Source organism: Bactrocera latifrons, unplaced genomic scaffold, assembly GCF_001853355.1.
Source record: "Bactrocera latifrons isolate USDA-ARS-PBARC rearing strain unplaced genomic scaffold, ASM185335v1 scaffold_58, whole genome shotgun sequence".
Lineage (NCBI taxonomy): Eukaryota > Metazoa > Arthropoda > Insecta > Diptera > Tephritidae > Bactrocera > Bactrocera latifrons.
Window position 1 is genome coordinate 987259 of NW_017537245.1, and position 8582 is coordinate 995840.

Consider the following 8582-nt stretch of genomic DNA (forward strand, 5'->3'; position numbering starts at 1 on the left):
ATATGTGATCAAGTTGAAAGGTGCATTTTGTCAATTTCCTTCAAAGTAATTCCCTCCAACTGCAATACATTTATGCCAACGAATTTTCCAGCCATCATATTACTCAATTGAGTCAAAACGATGTCCTCGGAGTGATCATGTGAATTTGCTGAATAGCCAGAAATTGCACGAAGGTAAATCAGGAAATTGCGGTGGTTGCAGCACGATATTAGGTGAAAATGATTAACCAATGCAGTATGAGATGGTGAATTATCACACTCCTTTGTTCAATAAATTCAGACATAGTAAAAATGGAAGAATTCACTTTTAGAGCTTCACAAAACGACGCGTTTGAAATTTGCAATGAAGGCACTAACAGTATGAGTTCTAGCAAATTACAGAAAAAAAAAAAAATTACCGATTCGACAAACCCGCGAAGTAAAAATTAAAATATTTTTCAATTTGATCACCGTAGTATATATATAAATATATACGTATGATATGAGTTGACGTTTAGCGATGAGTATTACGTATCTTAACCAAAAATTTTATGATCTTTTTTTTTACACACCCTAATGTATTTACTTAGGAAGATAAGTGCCAATGTGTGTGCAAGTATACCAATGAAAGCTAAGTGATATCCATAATATCGCAAATAACAAATATCAACATATATATTTTCTTATGTGAATATTTATGTATCTACGTATGATATCTTATTGATATTTCTGATTTGCGTTAATTACTTTTAATGAGTAAGGSATCTCAGAAGTGCGAAGATCATAGGAAATAAAAAAGTTTTCATCCTTTATTGCAATTATATTTATAAGCTTGAAATACCCAGAACGATATATATGTATATATTATCCGGCTCCCTGTCTAGATATGCGATAAATAGTCCCCCATTTTGGAGATATCTATTTGGTATTTTGTATACGGCCAAATTTTTATGCTATAAGAAATACACCTCTAAAAGTATATTATATATATGTATTTTAGCGTTAAGGCGAAGTAACTAAAGTTATTTATTGTCCATGTTATTTTATTAAGTGGCATTTTTAAAAGTTCACATATCTGAATATTGTATATTCAAAAAAAAAAAAAAAAAAAAAAAAAAAAAAAAAAAAATTTCAAAATAATTTACTTGTTTCTAGAAAAGGTAAATCAGAGATGTATGCATTTATGTCCACCTATGCTAGTATGTATAGGTGTATGTATGTAAGTACACAGAGATGTGTATAAGAGACAGATATATGTATAGGTGTATGTATGTAAGTACACAGCCCCAAGCGTTATCTCTATGTGTTTTGATTTAACTCTCTTTGCTTACGAGAGGTTTAGACAAAGCGCATAAACAGGTATTTCAATAATTCATAAATGACGTCGCTTTTGTTGTAGTTGTAAACAAAAATCTCAAGTGGCAACAAGCCAATTGTTCGGAAGCAAGCTTAATTTCAACATTTAAGGTACTGTGGAGCAAATATATTATAATGTATAAAGTAGTTTCGTAAATTATGAATGGGAAGAACTAGTAAGCAAGGAAGCCTTTAAGGTTTTGGAAGTATTTTGTGAAAAGTGGGGTCAAAAATAATATGTTTTCAAATATTAAGGGCGTAAAGCGTGGCTAGAACTTATGATCAATATTTTTATATGAAACTCTTCTTTTAAACTGGATATAACACACTTTGTTTTGATGCAATCCAAATTGCTTCCGACCAGCCAAACTCTCAAAAATGAAAACCATTTGAGAGTTATGCGTTATTCGTGCGAACAATACTTATATATGTATTTTGAAGATTAGCGACGTAGATTGTAAATTAAGAATTTTAAAATTCTGAACAAATTCTWACTATTTTTTGATAATATTAGTACATGGACAGGTGAACCAAAAGACAGTTTTGTTTCGCTTCTATACTTATCAAAACATTTTATCAGCATATACGGTTTGACCCACTGTACTTAACAATTATTGAAGCTAATTTCCGTACCTTTTGTTTGGCTAAGACAAATCACATTTAATGATATCGAAATCGTACTACAAAGTACTATTGGAGTATTAAAAAACAACAAAAACAGCTTTAAGTACAAAAATCACCCAATTGAATATTCAATGGCAAAAGCAGAGTAATTGAACTCTAAGAAAATGATCTTGAGTTCAAAATCATGACCATGCGTTATTCAGTTAAATTTTAAGCCACTCGAGGTATAAATAAAATAGCAGCAAACGCGTGAGCCTTAGTTTGATCGGAATATTGGACGCATAARTCGTAAAAAATGCAATTGGAAAATTTTTGTATTTTGCTTTTAAGCGCGGTTTTATTATCGACTGTCAGCGCCTTCACAGAGGAGCCATTGGAGAATGTCGCTGCCACGGAACAAACACAGGTTAATGTGACCACGCTGTCAGTAGAAGAACCTATGCTGTCCGGTGAGGCCCAGCCAGCAGAGCAGCTGTTGACGGAGACCGTAGAACCGCAAGGTCACGAAAATACTGGSGAACGTAAGGCGCGACAATTCGGCTTTGGATTTCCACCTCCACCACCATTTTATGGCGGTGGTTTCGGCGGTGGCTTCGGCGGTGGTTTTGGCGGTGGTTATGGTGGCGGSTTCCAACGCACCCGTGTCGTTACGCGCACTCGTGTGGTGAACCGAGTACGTGGTGGTGGATTTTATGGAGGTGGTGGATTTTATGGAGGTGGTGGCGGATACTTTGGTTAAAACAAAAAACTTTGTGGAAATAAAAAAATGAATGTGATACAAAAAGTGTGATTAAATAAAATCTAAAAAATAGTTTTCTGTACAAAGATAGTAAATGAGTCATTGTGCTCTCCTCTTAAATATTTACGAGAAATAATAAATATGTAGTTCATCCGAAATTTTTGTTAAGTATTTGTCAGTTATTACAGCTTTTGATGCAATCTTAAGCTCAAGTAAATAAAAACTGTGATATAGCGAATTAAAGTTTGTTCTATTTACCCAGTCCTACCTGAAACTGATTGCATTGTGTGCAATTATAATTTCTTACCTCTACCCTTCACTTCACTAGCTAACACATTAACATCTTTTACCCATCATCATATAATTTATACACATCTAGATGTGTATAAGAGACAGGTAATTGACATGATACGCGTAAGAATTTTCTTCACGGTATGAATCGGAGCGGAATTGTCCGCATATTCTTTAGACTTAACATGTCCCCAATCGACGGCCGTGACGTGAATCAATAAATCCATCGATTGGAGCGATGTGTGCGAAGTGGCGCTGTCTTGATCACGTGCTTCAATTTCATGTAAAAAATAATCGGTTATCAGGGCGCAGTATTATTATCGAATATGAAAGTTTGACACGACTAAACATGATCTGTGAATAAAGGGCTGTGTATGCTTATGTATTTTTATAAGCCTGGCGATTTTCATGTGTTAAAAGAATGGGTTAAGGAAATTTTTTTGGTGAATTTTTGGCACAGAACTAGTATTACTTTTCGAAGACATCTAACACTTTCAAAGCTAGAGCACTCCCGTCTAATCGGACGACATGACTTAGCCAGCTGAGTCGTTGTCTTTTCAACGAATAAACTATTCTAATGTTGTCGCATAACTCGTACAGTCCATCGTTCCATCGTCTACGTTATTCGCCATCACCAATGTTCAAAGAACTATAAATTTTCCGCAATATCTTTTTATCGAAGACTCCTAGTGCCTAGTGCAAATAATGGGCGATTTGTAGTGTTAGTTATTATTTGAAAGCAGGATATATTTCGATTTGTCCTCGTTAATCATTATACAYATTGGTTCGGCGAATGAACTCAAAGAAGCATCTTTCGTCACATCGTYGGTATGTAGAAGAATTTGATGCGACTTGACTAACATTCATCGACCGGGGTGAATGATAAAATCCTGCGATGAAATGCCTCTCATACCACAAATCCAACACTAAATGTGCTTGCCTTTATATGGCCGCTGCAGACTCCCGCCGGTCTTCCCCATCCCTCACTTCGGATTCCAAACTTTACGGACAACCGCAGGGGTTCGACTTCTCACTTTGGCKCACCTCCAAACAAATGTTTGTTTGCTATTTTGGGGGTTCTTGTTTTAAGATCAGTAGTCGTAATCTGTTGGAACCACTCCCAGGTGAGTGCCAGTCAAAAACTATTTRATATAGTGGTCCGTTCTAAAAAAAAATTTTCAAATATTGTAGTAAAGCTTCAGGTAATAATCCGTGCCAAGTTTTGTAAAGATATCTTGTTTGTTAAAAAGTTTCCATACAGAATTTGATTCCGATCGTTTAATTTGACTCCGAGAATTGAGTAATTTCTTGGTGAGGAAAAGGACATGCACAAAACTTCAGATCGACATCTCAAAAAATTAAGGATTAGTTCGAGTATATTCAGGGTTTGTCCGGCTCCTTCTGCCAACGCGATTTCCAAGCATTGAAGACGTCACGGAAGGCGRAGAATGCAATTTCCTTGAGAGCCGAGGTGCATSCTGTTTGGATTTTCTCTGTCGTCTCAAAACATGTCAATATCTRGGCTGTAGGGTGGCTGCGGAAGCGTTGCGATGCCGGCCTTGGTTAGATAGTTCACAAGAAAGGAAAGAAATAAGGTCGTTGTCGTGGTGCAACTTCCAATTGCCTGCGATGTCTAGTCGGACCCGATAGACCCTTTGATTGAGTCTCATGAGGACTTCCACGTAAAACTTGGCGTTAACGGTTTGTGTGTTTTCGTCCATTCAGACAACTTGATCTAGCCAATGTCAAATGTCGTCATATATCTCGTACAGCTCATTGTTCCATCGAAATGCGATATTCGCCGTGGCCAACGCGCAAAGGACCATAAATCTTTCGCAGAACTTTTCTCTCTAAAACTCGCAACGTCGATTCATATCAATATCATCGGCATACGCCAGCAACTGTACATTCTTATAGAAGATGGTACCTTGAGGGCATGCACCTGGAATGTTCGGTCCCTTAATTGGGAAGGTGCCGCTGCCCAGTTGGACTACGAAAAAGACATAATTAAAGAAATATAATAACCAGATGTAATAAAACCTATTTATACACTATAAAAAATTCCAAAAATCATATTATTAACTATTCTCGCTAGTGCGAAAGTAACGTATATCATTATACCCTGAACAGGGTATATTAAGTTTGTAACACCCAGGAGKAAGGGTCAGAGACCCTATAAAGTATATATATAAATGATCAGTATGTCGAGTTGAGTCGATTTAGATAGGTCACAGTACTTCAAAAATTAAGGTTATRTTGATAGTTTTTTGATTCGATCGGCCAAATAGTTTATATGAAATACTATTTGAGTGTTATGCATCGTTTGCGTGAAGCTTTTCGTAGAAAGAGATCGGAATTATGGGCCAACAACTCTTGTTTTTTGCCCCACTATGATTCTTCATGCGTTTTTCGTCAAATTTTGAAGGCTATTCCGGAAATCGCAATTAACAACTATTTCGAAGATTCGATAAAACGTTGACACAAGTGTATTTGGGCCAAGAAGGTTTACTGTGAGGGCGACGACATAGATTTAGAAAAATAAATCAAAACTTTTAAATTTATGAACAAAGTCTTCTCTGTTTTGCTCATAGTACTACCAGACATATTATTTATCGAGATCGAATCGTTTAAAGTCAACTGGAATGTCGAAGAMTTGAGCCGTTTATAACCATTGTCGGTACAAAGCCGGGCAATTATAATACAAARTATAGGACAAAATCAGCCGAAAGTGAGCAAATTTTTGAATGCACCTCACATGTCAGTGTTTGTGCAAAACTTTGTTCAGATGTCTTTTTTGGTGCTTGTATACATATAAACAGTTCAGTGAAAGAATCAGAAGTAACTTAAAGTTGTGATATATGGGAAGTAGGGGTGGTTTTTGTTCTTTTTCATAACATAACTTTGTTGATATCTGTGTATTAGTTGCTGACATATCAAAATTAATCTAAAGGCAGACGGTGTAACACCCACTGTTCAAATATAATATATGCAATGAGTCTGGTACTACCCTTTTGAATCATCTCGGCTGCAAAGTTTGTTGCTTATGRCGTATTTATTTAGTAAGTTAGCGCAGTTTAATACCGAGTTTTTTAGGACCTATGATCTGATTTCGCCCATTTTTGCAGTGTGTGAGGACGAAGGGGCGAGCAGACACGCACTTTTTAAAAACCTTAAACGCCTTCGTATTTCTATGTTTTGTACCTACTTAAAGTTTAGTATCATAATTTGCAGTTATGGCACTTTATATGTAACTGCACTTTACAAATTTTCGATTACCGCCATTTGAAGGCATGTCCATGGTCCGATGCCGCCGTTGGTTAGGTCAATAGCCTATGCCAAATTTGGTGAAGATCCTCTATTGACCATAACTGAACAAYTTATTTTTTACATTACGTTTTCAAGCATCCTGGGCCTGTCATCAAAAGTTCACGGAACTCTCGCGTATATTTTTAACTATTCCCGAAAAACAAGGCCGAGAAGTTGAATGTCACCACTTTTTGAAATCAGTTTGTTGCACTAATATAATTCTATGATAAATTAGTGGGACATGACAAGCAATATTATTGCAATCAATGTTTTAGCGGGCAGGCATGAGAATCAGTCAACAAAGACAGTCTTATTTTGTTTGAATAAATATGGCTCAACGCGGGGTTCAACAGCGCGAAAGTTAATAACATTCTATCCTGCTTGCCACCCTGAAAAAAATTAATGTTAATTAATCCAACTATTTAAGGGAGTGGGCACTAAATCAATTAAAACGAAGTTTTCGAAATTTTATAACACTTTACTACAGTATATTTTATTGTTTATACATATGCACATATAAAAATTATTTTAACAATTACTAAGTCGGGKTTCACTGGGATACTAAATAAGAAGTTTGCACTCAAATCAATTTCTGCAGCAATCATTGCTGCCTTCGCCTACGCCTCTTTTACCACATTTTGCCGAAGAAAGGTTTAAAGCCGCCACCAAAGCCACCTCCTAAGCCCTTCAAACCGCCRAGTCCACCGAATCCACCTATACCACCGAAGCTCTTCAGGCCACCAAGTCCACCGAGTCCACCCCAACCACCGAATAAATTACCACCAAAACCGTGACCACCGCCAAGAAGCAGACCCAAACCACGCGCCGAACGTGCTTTTCCGTTTTTATCCGTCACATCCACCACAAATTGGTCYGCATTTTCAATATCCAGTAGGCTAATGGGCGCCGCTTCAGCTACMTCAGCCACCTCCAYAACGGGCACTTCCACCATTGCGACAGGCACAGCACGCGTTTGACYRGCGAAGCAGGCGAAAAAWACMAMAAGAAGCGCACAAATCGTTACTGATTTCATTTTGCAGACTTTTCTAAAGCGTTCACTTTGTTTGATATAATATTATTTCACTAAACGTTACGTGTTCGGGTTGGTTGCGCGCATTCAATACCCTTTATCAACGGTGTCGTATGCAGTTTTGTTGCTCAGAAAGTGCGTGACGGCTTTTATATGGCGCTTTTGCTGCTCGCTGCTGTCGTAATTTCTGATCAATTACTTTCCTAGATCATTTCCCGAACATTGTTACCTACCGACAGAAGTACTCAAACATAATACATAATTACTTAAGTAKATAGATGCTGTGCCTATTTGCATAGTAGCCGAGCAGTGAAGCCACGCCAACATTTCTATCCATGAAATGCATGCTGTGGCTGTCGGAGCGAATCRTAGCACCACGTGCGTTACGGCCAAACTCGGGCGATAATTACCAAACCAAATATTTGCGGACGCATGGACAGCGAAAATACTCGAGCRTGGTCGAAAAAGTAGAAGATGTACTTTCATTCATTGACGCAGCAAACAAAYCATAACTGTAGCCATTTAYAAATTCCCAGTCCAGCGCTCATTGATCATATTCGCCTGTTTCCAGGGTGTTGGCCACAKACCAACATTTGCTCACTCGGCTCAGAGTTTGAGTCGCTGTTCGAAATGAGCACAAATGGTGCTTGCTTTTTGAGTGTATTTCGATATCACTTATGCACTGTTCATTTCACAAGTACATACTTATTTTTGCTATACTTATCGCGGTTTCTCGCTGGTTAACGCGATTATCAAACTGTTATTGGGCGGTAATTGTGATTATCAGGTGAAGTTCATTTTATTTAGTGCCAAATTATTGACTTTGCTAGCCACGCATAATCAATAAAATTATTTTTCTTTGTAATAAATCATCACTCCCTGAGATTTTTCTTATGACTAGGCACATGTCAGTTCTTTTATGTAGTTAGTGGTTGAAGATGTGCACGTGACCTTGAGCTAATATGCTTTATTCATGCGACTTGCTCATTTTAAATGCAATTTGCAACATATTTAATGCTTTGCAAATTGTAATAAATATTTATCATTTGTGAATTAACTTATAATATATATATGTATTTAAAAACGGAGTACTTACCACAAAAGGTCGCAATCTCACTGCAAACTCTTAGAAAAAATTTGCATATGAAATTAGTAGTATCCCCTTGWAAGTATTTCTCACTAAGCTGTATAAAATCAACCAAAGCTTCAGTAATAAATTTGAAAAAACGCGTGGATCGATTTCATCCCGTCAACAGTG